This window comes from Aythya fuligula, chromosome Z (assembly GCF_009819795.1).
Source record: "Aythya fuligula isolate bAytFul2 chromosome Z, bAytFul2.pri, whole genome shotgun sequence".
In the NCBI taxonomy this organism is placed as follows: Eukaryota; Metazoa; Chordata; class Aves; order Anseriformes; family Anatidae; genus Aythya; species Aythya fuligula.
In genome coordinates, this window is record NC_045593.1 from 36,942,697 (window position 1) to 36,958,922 (window position 16,226).

A 16,226-nucleotide genomic window follows, 5' to 3' on the forward strand; every position below is an offset into this window, starting at 1 on the left:
TATCCCCCAAAAGTGGCACTGTTATCCCAGCCCCTTAAACCCCCATCACTTTTAGGGTTTCATCAGTTAATTTAATCCCTGATACTTTACAGGCCAGTAATGACCTAGCTGCCCCAGTGTATTGGGTTCGGTGGCAAGGTTCTGGGGTGGCTGCAGTGGCATCCCCCACGAGAAAAATCCAGAAGCCTCCCCGTGGCAGGTAAGGGACAATTTCATCCAGTCCCAAAGGGGTCCACTGCTGCCCAGAGCAACACAGTCTGAGCCTCTGTGAGGCCTCTGTGAGAGCACATCCACGAAGACACACAAACAAACAAACATAAACCTGCTGCTCAACAGCAGCTCGGAGAGAAACCTCCCCGCAGACCCCAAGGTCAGCGCAGAAGGAAGGGGAGGAGGCGCTCCATACGCTGGAGCTGAAGCCCCCCTGTGGCCTGTGGAGAGGCCCCCGGTGGAGCAGGCTGTCCCCCCCCACCTTCCCGATACTTGGGAAACAGACCAAACACCACAGCAAATATAGCAAAACTTCTAGACTGTTACTTAGATAATGCCTACATTCTCTTTCCCTGCTCATTCAACTTCAAACACTACATACCACACCTTTAACACCTTCAGTAACCCTTTTTAACACTTCTTTCTGTCTTTCTCCAGCCTGTACTTTCACCAAAGGCTCAGTCATTGGCCAACTTAATTCCACACCTTTCTCTCTCCAGGATGCTGAAACAACATATCACTATACCATATTTCATCCCATTTTCCTTCTTTCCTCCTTCTTCCACTCCAGATAGTCCTATTTAAGTGGCCAGCCTGGCCACACTTAAAACATCTTCTCAAAGCCTGTCCCTGCTAGGATTCAGGCCGCAACGCAGGCAGCCTTCCTTGCCTGCCATTCCTTCATCTCTCTTCCTCTGCTTTCCATCCTGGCTCTGATTCCCCCTGAAGATTTTTCTCCAACTCTCTGTCTCACTACCTGCTACATTGTCAATACCATTAGTTTCGCTCTCTGTTTTTATTTCTCATCTCCCCTCCTGACACACAGCTTCAGGGCCTCCTGCAGGAGGGCTCCCAGTGACTGTTCACTACATCCCCCCACCTTCTGGAGCATTTTCTGTGTATCTTGCCAGGCTTTAATCACAAAATGAACTTTCAAGAGCCCTTGGGATACTGGGTCCTTAGGATTCATCCCCGACTATTTTCTCATTCTGACCCCAAGTCTCTCATATGATTTCTGTGTTGCAGACTATTATTATTCCAGCCAGGATCAGCAAGTGGGTATTTCTGCCCTGCTGGTATGACCCTGGAGGATGAGCTCTTTCCCATTTTTGTACAGCAGCTCTCCTCCTGATCATTCCCATTTCTTTCCCTGTAAACAACATGCTTAGTATAGACATCATTTCCCCCCAAGAGTATAAGTTAGGCCCTAGGATAGTTCAGCTAGCCTGATGGGGTCCTCAGTTAAAGACTTCATCTCCTTAAAACTCCTAACCTCTCTGGTGGTAGGGAGGGGGGGGAAGTATTTTGGCCAAAATGCTGCTGTTTTCTTAATTGGTTCTTTTGTCTGGACTGATACACAATATTTAACTTTTTTTTTTTTTTTATTTTTTATTTTTATTTTTATTTTATCATCTCCTCTAATTTTGAGATTATTTTTCCCATTTCTTATCATTCTTCAGGAGGGACTGTCGGTAGGCACTCCCCCAGGGATATCTCCCTGTCCCCTGGAACTCGTATGTCCCATTTTTCCTAGCCCTTGTCAGTGTGCTGCTACAGAAATTTCCCTCCTGCAGGAAGGGAACTAATGTTCCAATTATGGAAAATGGGGGTGTACTGCCAAGCACTTCCCCATGCAAGGGCTTACCGTACACCAAATTTCCTGAGACTCTTCTTTTCTCTCCCTTATCTCACACTTTGTCCGTCTCCACCCGTGCCCCTCGCGCAGCTACAGAACCACAGATCAGGGCTCCACACTCGCTTCGTACAAAAGTGCATCTCAATCACACATCACACAGAGTCTCACCCAACCCTCCAAGGCAATACTTAATATTTCTTACCTTGGTCTGTGCACAGAGTTACCGGATCAATTTTCAAAACCCAGAGTGCCTACCTTCTTCCTTTTCCTACTACTTCACAGATCCTGCCTCTTTAACCAGTCTCGGGCCCTCCGTCAGCTCTCCACAGAACCGCCACCGTCGATGCACAGGACTGCTGAAATCAGCATGGCATGCCTTCCTGCTGCTGCGGGTGGGGCTCCCCGGTAGGTGACTGGCTCCCGGATGAGCCCCCAAATTGTGAGAAACACTCCATAGCCAATACCTTAGGCTCAGGTGAAGATCTCAGTGAAGCAGTAATTTATTTACAATTTCAATGGCAGGCGCCCCACAAGCAGGAGAGCGCACCTACTAGTTCCAAAACACAGTTTATATACCTTTTGATGACAGGACCCTCCCCTGTTTCCCCACTGAGTGGGTAACCCAGGTTCACAATCTATCTGATGCTTCACAAACAATGCATGGCCTTCAGTTGCCGGCCTGTTAAATTTCAAATTTATTTTGACATTTTCACTGCTTGAAGTGGTAATGTTTCTTCACTCATCTGACTTGGTTTAACACCTTGATTTTCACCTAACTGCTCTAAGAAATCTGGTTGCCTGCATTTTACAAGGTCGCCTGCTGAGCTTTCTTATCACTGTAAGCGTATCTCAATACCACATTCCTTTCCTCTAAACAATGTAACTCTACAAAAACAACATTTCTATTTCCACACTACTGATGTGAAATTACTCCACATTTAGAGTGATTGAAGTCTCTTCAAGACTGTATGGATGAGCAAGTCTTACAGTATTACATCCCTGCTCCTCCTTCAGCATAGTGGATTTTGCAGTAAATCTGGCACTGCAATGTTGCAAAGTAATCATTACAAGACAAGGCTTAGCCCTTAACTCAAAAGACACAACCTTAGACAGAAAACTGAAATGAATGCTTTTAAACTCTAGTACTACTCCTCTTGGACTATTTAGAATATAATTGAAATGTCAGCACAAAAAAACTGTTTAAGCTAGAAAAGTGCACTGCGTGTAAGTAGTCAGTGCACATCTGCGGTATTCGGCACCAATATTCAAGCAACAATGCTCTAGTTTGTGTATTTTCTTAGATTTTTAGTATCTATTGGGAAATAACAGCATGGATAACAGTATAATGAATGCAAAGCCTGTTCAGGTATGTTGTTGCATACTTTAAGACTTGTCCTAATCTTCAAGAGCCTTCCTACCCTGCAAGGTTTCGTAAATAGGAAATCAAGAAAACTTACTGAAATATTCATGATTTTGTAGCTTGTGTGATTTACCCTCCTTTGTGGTGGATGTGAATATAAATCTTTATTCTGCATCTTTAAATCAGAGTTAGCAGGCTGCATCTTTGCTCAAAAATAGCCCAAACACTTCCAACACAGGTATGCTCTGGAGTCTGCTTTTACAAGACTCGTCTTTTACGTACAGCACAGCCCTTGGCTTGCTATCTGAGGGGGGACAATTCTGATTTATCCTGTCAGGAAAGCCGGCTGCGGGCTGGGAGACCCTGGCGTGTACACCCCCCTCGCAAGCTCCCCGCGCCCGGCCGGTTGACCTGGCCGCCGGCTGCGAGGGGGCCCCGCGCCCCTCGCCCTGCGGGGCCCGTGCGGCCGGCGGCCGGGCCCAGGGGCACGGGGCTCGGGGCTCCGGGCTCGGGCGCCCCCTGTCCGCAGCAGCGGCTCCGGGCGAGCCCCGTGCCCGCTCCCCCGTCCCGGCCGCCGCCGCCGCCGCCACCGCCTCCTTTCGGGGCGGGCCCTGGAGCCGCCTGTAGGCGTTTGCGGGGGAGAAGGGAAGATGGTGGCCGCTTCCTCCGCGGGCGGGAGCGGCGGCGGCGGCTCCGGCTGCTCCTGAGGCGGCAGGAGCGGGGCGAGGCTCCGCGACCCTCGGGGCGGCTGCGGGCAGGTGAGCGGCCGCGGGACGAGAGGGGAGGGGAGGCGAGGCGAGGCGAGGCAGGGCCGGGCCGGGGGGGCCGGGCAGCGGGGCAGGAGGAGGGCAGGCGGGGGGCAGGGGGCCTGACAGGCGGCGGGACGGAGCGAAGCGGAGCGGAGCCGGCGCCGTGCCCGCCTTGCACCGGCCGCGCAGCGGGGAGCGCCCTGCCCGGCCCGGCCCCGCAGCCCCTTCCCTCGCCCCTCGCTTCCGGGGTTTTCCTCCTCGGCGGAGGGGAAGGGAAGGGAAGGGCCGGGCAGGGCAGGGCAGGGCAGGAGGCGCGGAGCCTTCCCCCAGCCCCGGCGAGGGCTCGGCTCCCTCCTCCTGCCCCGGCAGCGCTTCTGCGCCGCGGCGAGACATTGCACCGCGCAGGGCGGGGAGGGCGGGGGCGTGTTCTCGGCTCTTTTTTTTTTTTTTTTTTTTTTTTTTTAATTATTATTATTTTTTATTATTATTATTTTTTTTTCTCCTGTTAAAACCCTCGCTCTTATCCCCGATTCCCGTGCTCCCCCTCGGCCGGCCGCCCGTCCCTCGGGACCGTGCCCGGCCCTCGCCCCGGCGGGGCGGTGGCGCCGCGGGGAGGGCGCAGGTGGCCGGCGGCGCAGGTGAGCGCCCCGCGGGCACCTCCCGCCCTTCCTTTTCCCCATTTTTTTTTTTTTTTTTTCCCCCTTCCCCGGGCACCCCCCGGCTCTGTGCGCGGGGCCGAGCTGTAAGGACGGCAGCGCAGCGGCGTGGGGGCTGCCCGCTGCCCTGCGCCGACATGGAGGCGGGCGGCGCCATGGCTGGCAGGCGGGCACCGCGTCATGGCGGGAGCGGCGCGGCCGGGGGGGCCCCGCGGCTTGGCGCTGCCTCAGCGCCGGCCGGGGGCAGCGGGGGCAGGCCGCCCGCGGGGCTGTCCGCGGCTCGCAGCCTGAGCCAGGCGCCTGTCAGCGCCAAGCGTCCCCTTCCCAAAGGTTCAAGCACCGCTTCACGTGTCGTTGATGCGTCTGCCGCAGAAGGGGCTCAGAACCCGGGCAGAAGTAGGGGAGCGCACACCGGGCGTTGGCGCGAGGCGATCTTCGAGGGCCCTGCCAAGCCAGGCCGCTCCGAGATCAAATGCCTGGGCTGCGGGGATCTGCTGCTCCGGGGATCCGCTGTGGTCAAGCGTATCCCAACGCGGGCCGTTGCGCTGGCTCCAAACTTAACGCCCGTGGCTAAGCTTTTGGCCCTGCCACACCAGGGCTTAGCTTGTAAACAAACAGCGTGTTCGATTTGACCGCCTCTCTGCTTTTTTCCCCTCTCAGCTGCATCCGTGTGACTTCTGAGGGACTAGTATTCCCCTCTATTTGTAGTATTTTCTGGGCTTATTGTGACTTATAGCTCACCAAGCTAAATTTGAGCCTGCAGATGTTGCTAAAAAGGAAGCTATTTGCTTTTAATTACCTCTGATAGCTCTTTTCTTGTGTTTACCAAATTCAAGGTTAGTGAAAGTTTCTGCATCCCTCTTTTAAATGTAGTATGCCAGAAGTTAAGGGAGTAAACATTCTCTGTGCTTTAGGGGAAAAAATAATGATGGAATGCAAATTACCTCATATGTGTTTGGAAAATGACAATTTGTACTTTTTCTGAAGGCCATTATAACCAAACTTAAGTGACTAACGAGACTAGCGCATATATTTCAAATGCTTGTCTCAAAGAACACAAAACACACACACACGCGCACACACAAAATCCTGTTAGATAGCATATACTTTTATTATGTATGATGACTGTAAGTCTTTTTAATAAGTTCTTCAATAATGGGCTGGCTGGCTGCTTTTTACCATTCCAGTGGTAAAAATCTGATATGCTGGTAATGCATTCTGTCTTGAGTAGTTGTAGTGGTTTAACCCGGCCGGCAGCTCAACACCACACAGCCGTTCACTCACCCTCCTTCTCTGGGATGGGGGAGAGAAATGGGAAAGTGAAGCCTGTGAGTTGAGATAAAGACAGTTTAATAAGACAGGAAAATAATAATAACAATAATAATAGTGATGATAGTACTAAGAATAATAATGTGTACGAAACAAGTGATGCACAATGCAATTGCTCACCACCCATTGACTGATGCCCAGCCTATCCCTGAGCAGCTGGCTCTCCCACCCCGGCTAGCCACCCCTGTGTATTGTTCAGCATGACCCCAGATGGTATGCAATACCCCTTTGGCCAGTTTGGGTCAGCTGTGCTGGGTCTGTCCCCTCCCAGCTCGTGCTGCACCCCCAGCCTGCACACTGGCAGGACAGAGCAAGAAGCTGAAACATCCTTGGCTTGGTGTAACCACTGCTCTGCAACAATTAAAACATCGGGGTGTTATCAGCACTCTTCTCATCCTAAGCCAAAACATAGCACCCTAGCAGCTAGTAGGAGGAAAATTAACTGTATCCTAACTGAAACCAGGACAGTAGTACAATGGAAGAATCCAGGAGGGAAACCAATATACGATACTTCAGATATCTATGTTAAAATGGTTACTAGCATGCATAGCAGTAATAGCTGTAAAAATAACAAGAATTGCATTTTCTTTTAATTGGCTTCTAAATTAAGATGGACATTTTCTTAAATATAAATGGATAAGGATAACATTACATTCGACTGTTTCTTCTTAGGTTAAGGTTGGTTAAAGTAACTGTAATGAGATCTTGGGCCATGCACATTTGTTTTCTTGCTTGAGTGTTTGAATAATCAAAGGTTGTGTATTGGATTTCGTTCTGATTAACTCTTGTAATCTCTTACGAGTGAAGATGTTTCCCAATTTTGATCAAGTTAGATAGTTAGCACAGAAGGATATACAAGTAACAATATGGATAGCATCCCTCTGATTCAACATGTATGAATTTTCATAGCGAGTAGCAGTGGCACGTATTGTTGAAATACAGTGCTTGGAACAGAATCTGTATAAATGTGGTCTTTCTTTGGTCTGTCTTTGACCACTGGAGAAGTGTGTTTGGAGTTCAGCCTTGGTATGCTTTAAGGACAAATAAGTTCCAAAGGTAGCTTTGATGTGCAGATCTGTGTTTGTTTAAATATAAAGAAGGAATAAAGTCTTAGCAGAATGAGGTGGGAAAGGTATAATTGCCAAACATTCAAGAGGAAGTTAAGGTAGTCTTTTGACTGTCATGTAAAAGATAGCCTCTCTTATTCGTAGAGTTTACAGATAAATTTCAGTGGCAGCTACAAGCATAGAGCATTCAGTATGTGTGTAAACTTTAATGTCTTTGGTAGTCTATATATTGTTCTCACATTGCAGGGCCTCCTTTCCTGTTGCAGTCAGTTCTGAGTGGAAAAAGGCAGCAAAAAGCATCTGTAACCTCTAACTTGGCTTCTTTTTTGTTCAGAGGTAATTTGTGCTGTAGAAATTTGGCTGGTGGAACTTTTTTTTTTTCTTGTGTTTGCTTGTCAACCTGAAGCATGTCACTGTCTTGAATGATATTCAAGATACTCAACATCTTGGTGTGGACAAGCTCTAAAAATGGGGTTCACAGTCATGTTATTAAGTTGCCTCCTATGCGAATTGCCACGTAGTTGTCCATTACTGCTTAATCATATTTGTAAAATGAGAATCACTTTGCTACACTGCAGCACAAGACCTGCTTTCCTCATATAGTGCTTATGTGAGACTGCAAACTGAAGTCTTTGGACTTTGATCTACTTCTTAGCTTCCGTCTTGCTACAGAAATCATCCCCCTCACAAACTCTGATATGCAAAATTCTTGTCCTTGGTTATATAAAAATGTGATGCTGCTTTTTTTCCTGTGTGGTAAAGAATTACTGTTGCTGGAAAAAATCCATTTGTGTGATGAGAATGACCATGCTTTGTTTTTGCAAAGTCGTGGAGCTGAAGGCTGACATTGGCTTCTGTGCAAACAGTTGTTAGAGCCTGAAAAGGTGAGTTCAAGACAGTTTCTGGGCTGTGAAATAGGTTCTGGTGGAGTGGGACTGCTTGTTGTTTAGTTATTCTTGTGACTACCTCTGTCATAAAATATGTGCATGTGAACATATTCTCAGGTTTTAGGAATACACTGGGGCATACGTTCCAAAGTGGGATAGAGCAGAAGGCTGAGGCTTGGTTAATATCTTGCTGTACTCCTGTGTTTCTCTTAAATGTTCTTCAAGGGTGTATCTGGGGTCCTGATGTTTACCGTCGGCTTTGGCATACAGGAAACTTAAAGATGTTTTTTAGAGTACCAAAGATTATAATGCTATTCTCTGCTTATGCATGTGACTCTTTTTTGAATAGTAAAGAGTAACAATCTCAGGGTTGTTGGTACAGAGAACAAGAAAAATATACCTACAGTTTGATGAATAAGGTTGGCTTGCATCTCATGAAACATTCCTTTTACTTTGTTTCAGTTAAATACATTGAGGCAATTCTGCCGGACTCTTCTTTGGCCTGTCTTCATTTTGCGACATTACAGTTCCTTTCCTTTGCTCTCAAAAACGTCTCTAAAGAGACTTGATGCTTTTCAAACATCAACCAAAAGCCTGTGCTTTTCTGTTTAAAAGATGTTACAAATAGTGTAAATCAGGGATTGACTTGCAAATTAAGGTGTTCAACTCTGGCAGCAAAAGCTGAGTTTACAATTACAAGTCTCCAAAGTAGTTGAAGCTTTCTTCCTCTTGAAATGAAAGTGTTTTCCAGTTCTGAACGAATTGCAGCTCTACTACAAAAAATAGCTATTTTTCACTAGCAAGGCAAAGAACCCCATGTTTTTTTCTGTCTCCCCAGACTTACTCATTTCAGTGATAGCTTTTGCCTTTCTAATTAATTACAGTCTTTGATCAGTAACGCTTAAGCTGTAGTCCAGTCACTGATGCATTCTTCAGTGCTCCTCTTCCCCTTTGCGAGTCCTTCTCGTTGGGGCATTGTGTTACTGGTGAAAGCAAAACTTCCCTCCTAACCCAGCGGTGCTATTCCTGGTGTCACATAGCATGGCTCTAGCCTTCTTTGTTGTTCTTTGGGAAGAAACTAGATTCTCACCCAGATAAGAAACCTGATGTAGGTTTCAATCTTGCAAGTAAGGTGTCTTCCTGTCTTGTTTCTATAATGTGGAAACTCTTTCTGCTATAAGAAGATGTGAAAATGTGGTTGAATGTAGGGAAGAGTACAACAACTAGAGAGCAGTTAGTTAGGAGCAGCATGTGATGAAAAAGACATTCAAGCACTTAATGTTTCAGGAAAATCAAGAAATCGAGGCAAACTATATCTAGATGTTTAAGCCTTGAAATTTCTGCAGGATGTCTGTCTTCATCTCATAGAGACTTATAGAAAGGAAACATAAGGCAAACTGCTGAGTCACGGCAACAGGTAGTTCAGTCAGTTACTCTAATCATTGAATGGGGCTATTGCAAAATCTGCAAACAGGTGTGGCCAGTTTTTTCGATAGTTGATCGACCAGCCATCCTTGGAAGTAACTGCAGCAGCTTGACTAGATCAGGGAAAAATTTAGACCAATGTCTTCGTTTTCTTTACGTTTTGAGTTCTTCCAATTACATTTTGAGTGTAACTGGCCGTAATGAATTTGAGTAGTGAATGACCCTAATGAGAATATAAACTGACGGATATCTGGATGTAAGTGGCAGAAAATTGTTGTGCTTGAAGGTAGTGTGAACCCAGCTATACTGAGTTTTGTGTGTGTGTTTTGTTTTCTTTTTGAAAGCACAGATGATATCTTTTCCAAGATTCCTAAAGTGATTGAAAGTATGCTGTATGTTTACCAGATGAAATCCCTACAAGGGTATGGGTAGCCTGAGAAATGTTTCATGCACGTAAAGGATGTATCTTACAACTGTTAAGTTTTTGAAGACACTGAGGATGTGACTAAAGAGAGGAATATTTAAAGAAGTATATTTTAGGTTAGGGAGACCCATCTTTCTTGTCTCCTTTCTTCCTCTGCTGTTCACAGCTTACTTCTTAGGGAACAATTTCTAGTATAAGCTTCACTGTAGCTGCTCTGAATTATCCTTTGAAGCTTCTCTTTCCAGGTCCTGTAGAAGGAACTTATGAAAGCTAACCATTTGAGGTCAGGTTTTCTTTTCTGAACAGGTCCCAGAAACATCTACAAATTAAAATTTGGATATAGCAGGAGGAGGAAGAATAAAGTCACTTGCTTGTAAGCTTTCTAAATCATGATCCACTGTGATGTATAGATGTGGTTTGTTAATGAACTGAGTAGAATTTTAAAATGTTTTACTGGCGCATTATGCCTCATCCAGGTTTGTTTGCAGTTCTGAATATTAGAGGGTAAGCAGGACATAAAAGGGAGAACTTCCTAACTGCATAAGTATGTGACTGTTTTCTCAGAGTTCTGATTAAACCAGATAAAGCAAGTCTACCAGTCACCCATACAACGTTAATTTGACTCTTGAAGTTGATCCTCGCAGTTAGACTCATCAGTGAAAGACTAGACTTTTTTCTGACCTTAAAATTATGCATAATCTTGGGGATGCATTCTTACTGAACTTTTTATTTTTATTTTTTTATTTCTCTTGGTTTTACCTTAGGCTTGAAGTAGTCATTCTCACTATCTTTTTTTGTTGTTGTTGTTTGTTTGTTCTCTGGATAAAATAGGAGAAGAGCATCATTAATGTCTTCTATACTAATAAACTACATAAGCAAACTCGAAGCCTTACTGGTACAAGAAAATCACAAGTCATAAGTAGAAACAAGCTTTGCAAACAAAAAATTGGTTTTGCTGACGGTGGTGTACCTGCTCTGGGGCTTATACTATAATACCTGTATGTCTCTGAAAATAATTCTTTTTTTTTTTTTTTTTTTTTTCACTTCTGGCTACGCTGGTACAACTCTTCTAGGGAAAAACTAAGCCATTAGCATTAGGCTTAATAAACGAAGGAGAAAGTTGTGCAGGAATAGGTAATCCAAAGAGTTTCTGTTTTCAAAAAACACCTAGTGTGTGCCTCATGCTTTCTTTAAAAAGGCAGTGTCTTTTTCAAACCGTGGTATATATACTTTTGCTGTAGATGTCATCTTGTAAGATAATTACATGTGAAGGCCTTAAGTTCCTTTGGATTATGATGACTCATTCACCATGAATGTAATGACTAATGTGACATTTCAGTTTAATTTAAAGAAAACAGAAGAAATGCTGCGCATAGTCATTTTTATAGTTTTTATCCTTTCTTCTGTGAGATTCACAGTACACGTATGTTGTTTGCACTGTTAACCTCAAAACCTTTGCTTCTTAATCTCTCTGAACTAAGTGATTCTGTTTGGAGGGAAAAAAAAAATCTATAAATAAGTTGTTCCTCTAACTTTAGACTGCTTTTCTAGCTGTAGAACCAGATGATGAACAAATCTGAGAAAGAAAATTATACTTTGAGCCTCAAATGCCTTTTGTCTCTTGAACCTTTTAAAAAATCTCATCCTGAACTGGTATGCTTGCTTGACAGAAGTGAAAATTCTTTGTTGGCATTGGAGGTATTTTACCTGTGCTGTAAAGGCCCCAAAGCTTGAAAAGTGGCCTACAATACTTGCGACAAACTTGATGGATCATACTGCTGGTGATCTATCTATCTGTATATTTATTTATTTTCCCCTTCACTTAAAAAACAAACAAACAAACAAAAAACTATGGTGTTATTCAGCAGTGTATTTTGTTCAGTGGTTATTGACTTTGTCTTGAACAGAAATCTCTGAGTTGCAGAAGAAAACATTTTTCAGGTTTTGCTGTGAACATTTAGTCATCCTACCCAGCTTTTTTTAATCCTTGAGGAGTTTTCACACCTCTGTTCTATGTGTTGACTTTCCTCTAAGGGAAGACGACTGGATTGAACATCTGCATTAAAATACTTTGCTTTTGAGTTGTCCAGGTTGTTAAGTTCAAAGTTACTGCAGATGACTCTATCTGTGTTCCTTTTTTGTCAGTGCTCAGTGTTGGTGCTGCCTGCACCCTGTCAAAAAATGACAGAGCGAGAAGAAAAAAAAAAAATAAATCTCAGAATTGAAAGCATTAAAACAGTGTTACTGAGGTCTGTGTGATTTCCTTTCTTTTGAGCGGGGACTGAAATGCTCTCACTATGTAACTGTTGGCCAACCTGTGTCTTACTGCAGACAGTAATACGTTAAATAACTGCATGGTGGATTTTGCAAAGTGAGAAATTCTGAATTTCAGTCCACCCTGAATGTAGCCTCATGCCTGTGTGTATGCCACTGTAACCAGGCATTGGCTTTAGTGATGGGTCTGTGCTGTTGTGTGAGTTGTGCGGGGAAATAAATCTTGGGAAAGGTTGTCTGTTTGAATTTTTTATCAGCCTTGAGAAAAACAAGAAAGAGATTGGTTCTCTAAATTGAATTTGACCTTTCCAAGATGATTTAATTAGAAATATAAATGCTGGCAATAGTAAAATACATCCACAATTGCCGTAGCCTTCTTTAGGAAACAAAACAGATTTTTTTCTTTCTAAGGGGACATGCTTCCTTTCTTCTTAATGTGTTACTAAACCACTTACTACATAAAAACATGCACGAACAGCATTCTAAATAGGAGTGCATATGTTAACATAAGCACTTTAAAGACAAGTTCATAATTTAAACTTTGACAGAAATAGCTATTTCAAATAGGGTAATAACAATAGTATGAGGGGCACAACAGGATTAAACAGTAAATCCACGCTGTGCACAATAGAGTATGACTTAATAACCAACTTTGCTTTCAGAATCCTATCATATGTAACTTCTAGGTTCTCTGAATGGATATTTTCCAGACTTTTAGACAGATACGTTGGATACTGCTTGTAATGTTGGCTGATTTATTTTAAAGTTATCTTTTCTTCCCTGATCTTTGTGTGTGTTGGTATATTCTTTGTAAGATCCGACTTAAGCAATCTTACTTTTTTAAAGTCTGTATAAAATCACTTTCCTGTAGATGTCTTGCCTGAGAACTCTACCACTGAGTAATACAGCATAGGTATTTTGATTGTTAGATAATAATATTACAAGGAAAGTCAAAATATGTGTAATCAACCTACACATTTACTTGCCGTTTGTTGAATGATAGGATTTAATGACAGAAAGAATCTCAGTTTGCTGTTCTTCAACAGCTTTTTTTTTTTTTTAATTGCTTGAGGAAAATATTTACTGATACATTCATCTGTGCAAGTAGTAGCATCTTTCTAATACATAATCTTTCACAACTGTTTTCTTCAGGAGTTTGTATAATAAACAGCATCATTTCAAAACTCTAATAATCTTGCATTTGCGACATGCTCAGGCTTTAAAGGATTCAAATACTCTGTTTTCTTGAGTATATGCTCAGGAATATAACTGAGCACAACAAGAAACAAGGATTAGTAACTAAGGGCTTTCAAGAGATGGAAGTCTACATTTATTAAAATATATTGCAGAATTCAGAAAGGGGGAAAAGATTTTTTTGGTTTTGTGGTAGAAATTAGATGTTTTTGTTGCCTCACAAGTGACTGATCATTTTAGCATAAAAGAAATGAGAAAATATGCATCGGATTTTCCATAGAATAACTTTCTTGCCTGTGAATAAAAATTACTTTTGTCAGAATGAACTTTGGTAATATTTTCATGTTTATTCTGGAGAATGAGTTACAGTCGTAATGAAGAGTTTGAGTCACTTCTAATGTATGCTTTGAAGGTACGCATTTTACTTGATGACTTTTATTTGTAAACGTTTTTCCATTTCCATACTTTTAATATTGAGATCCCTTTCATATCTGCTGGGTGGCTTTGGTCCCTTTCATCTGGCCTTTGGAGTTTTGGAGTGCGGCTGCATGGATCTTCTCGTGAATATCCTTCAAAATAAGTTAGAAAAAGCATGAGAGGCAACTGTTGCCTGTTACTGTACTTCCTGAGGTTGCCGTGATCCGTTTTTTTTACTATCATTTATCTAGGAATATGTTAAATATTAAACGAAGGGCTTATCTTCAGGAGGTTTTGCTACAACGTTTGACAATGCAGGAAGCAGCTCTGAAAACTGAAGGCATACGATTTCAGGCATTACACGCCTGCCTAAGCTTTTCACGCTGTGTGTTTGTAGTAAGTTCATTACCTCAGCCACTTCACAGGTCACCTTGCAGAGGAGTCGCTCTGAGGCCTAGCTCATACTCCTTCCGCGCTTGCTGCAGATGTGCTAGTGCAAACCCTCACTGCAAAACCATGCTGCAGATCAAGATTATGATATGGCTGGTGCTGCATGAAGAACAGAAAGACACTTCCTCCACTGGGCTCCTTACTGCTGAAGCATAAAACAAAAGACATGAATATTCTAACTTCTATCAAGCATGTGGTTTGGGCCTTTTCAAGCCATCTTGGCAAAAGAGTGTTTCTTAATGAGGAATTGGCAAGAGGATTAAAAGACAGACTTTCTGAAGTGTTAATAAACTCCTGCCAAGCTTGAAAAGCAGCAGAGAAAGAATGAAAATGCTGACGTGAAACTGAGTGATTTGAGGCTGCCGTCAAAGGCCAAATAGAAATGTGAGTCATCCTCTTGATAACTGGGGGTGTTTAGTGGGGTGGGGATAGGCTCTGAAGCTCTGAAAGTGTGGACGAAGGAGCTTGTGTTTGACGCGATAAAGATGTCAGAGGAGAGATCGAGAGAGAAGAATGACAGTCTACAGCCTCCTGCAGCATTTTTTCCCCAAAAGATAAAAACGAGGAAACCAGTGTTCCTTCAAAGCCAGTGAAAGAGACACGCTAGGTCTGTGGAGCCCTGTTTATGGAGATTTCAAGAAGCATTTGGTTGATTGTGTTGTGGACCATTAGCAGAAATGAAATTGAAGGATGATTCTGGCAAAATAGTTCCAATGCTAATACTTAACTTTCAAGTGCCTGGTAAACAGAACTTGTGGGTGACCTCTGAGATGCTTTTGAAACAGAACATCTTTTCCTCTCTCCTTTCGATTTCTCAAAAACAAAATGCAGTCCAGCCCTGCCCGCTCAGAGGAAAAAAAAAAAAAAAAAAAGGCCCAAGAAGCTACCAGAAAAACAGTCTAGGAGATTTTGGGCTCCCAGAGGGCACTTAACCACTGGACTATTGTCTCTTGACTTTTTCTTTACTGTTTTATTTTTGTTTCAGGCTACTATATTTGGCTTTGCTCCAGCAGAGTTTCCAATTACAGAAAGCCTTCTCTAACAAAGAATGTTTCCAGGGCTGCAGATGTTTCAGTCATTACATAAAACTGAGCATGGCTAACCTTTAAAGCTTGCAACTGGGCAGTAAGTACATTTTATAATGTACTTTTCTTGCTCTGAGAACTAGCATTGTTATCTTTCTTATTAATCTTCTTATAATATTTTTATTAATAATTTTTTCTTTTGGACTCTTTCTGCCCAGTGTCTGGAGTAGTTATTTTCTGCTACATTAAAGAACAGTTTGGATACAACACTGATAAAACAAGATGAGACTGGTTTATTAAATGAGTATAGCTGAACTGCTTGCTGATTATCATTCTTCCCTTCTCACATCTTTTCCATTTCTGCTTTCTGTCCTTGGCAATAGATCTTCATTTACTGGTACCAAACTTGCTTTCATTGATTCCAGCTGTTTCTCTTCCAGTCCCTGTAGGTCACTTCAGAATTTGTGTTTTGGCCTCGCAGTCTGTAACCACTCCAATTTTTATACCACTGGACAACTTGGAATTACTGTGCAATAGAAAAAATGAACTATAGAGTATGGCAGAGAGAGACTGGTGTAGGTTTTGTTTCTTACTGCCCCAATCCTCCCCGTCAAAGTAAGATGTTTCTGAGTGGCATTTTCACGCTTGTGACCGTCCTGGGTCACAGGATCTGTTAACTGAGTGTCATTTTCAGTCAGTTGTAATTCATAAATAGCTGTTCAAGCTGTTACTGCACAACTTCACTTTGAAAGCATTGCTGTGTTTGACACAAGCTTATATATCATAATATCATTGGCTCACAGTTTTGCAGCAACAGTAACTGGTTTTGCTGGCAATCTCAAAAAAAAAAAATCTGACTAAAAACACAGTTAAAAAAAATGTGATGTTTTTATTTCAAATATAATGTTTTCAGTAGTTTATTTTTGTCTCGACAGAGTAATTCCAATTTATTAAAGTTGAAAATTTGTGACTAGCTCCCTCTCTTGATTATTTTTGTTAAAGCAATCCAAGGAATTGCACGTAGGACAGGAAAATAAAAATCCAAGGAAAATTCAAGGTAATTAAGAACAGTAATATATTTTGTTCAAGGGTAAAATTATTTTAAATGGTTTCTATTTAGTCC

General features: G+C 43.0%; 1 protein-coding gene across 2 annotated transcripts in view; it reads left to right on the forward strand.

Moving 5' to 3' along the window:
• Positions 1–3,847: 3,847 nt before the first annotated feature.
• Positions 3,848–16,226, forward strand: part of DENND4C (DENN domain containing 4C) — a 67,046-nt gene continuing 54,667 nt past the window's right edge. The window contains exon 1 of one of the 2 annotated variants that reach the window (XM_032205320.1): positions 3,848–3,964. The gene's annotated coding sequence lies outside the window, so the exon portion shown is untranslated. The remainder of the gene's footprint in view (positions 3,965–16,226) is intronic. The other variant, XM_032205319.1, reaches the window with a different exon arrangement.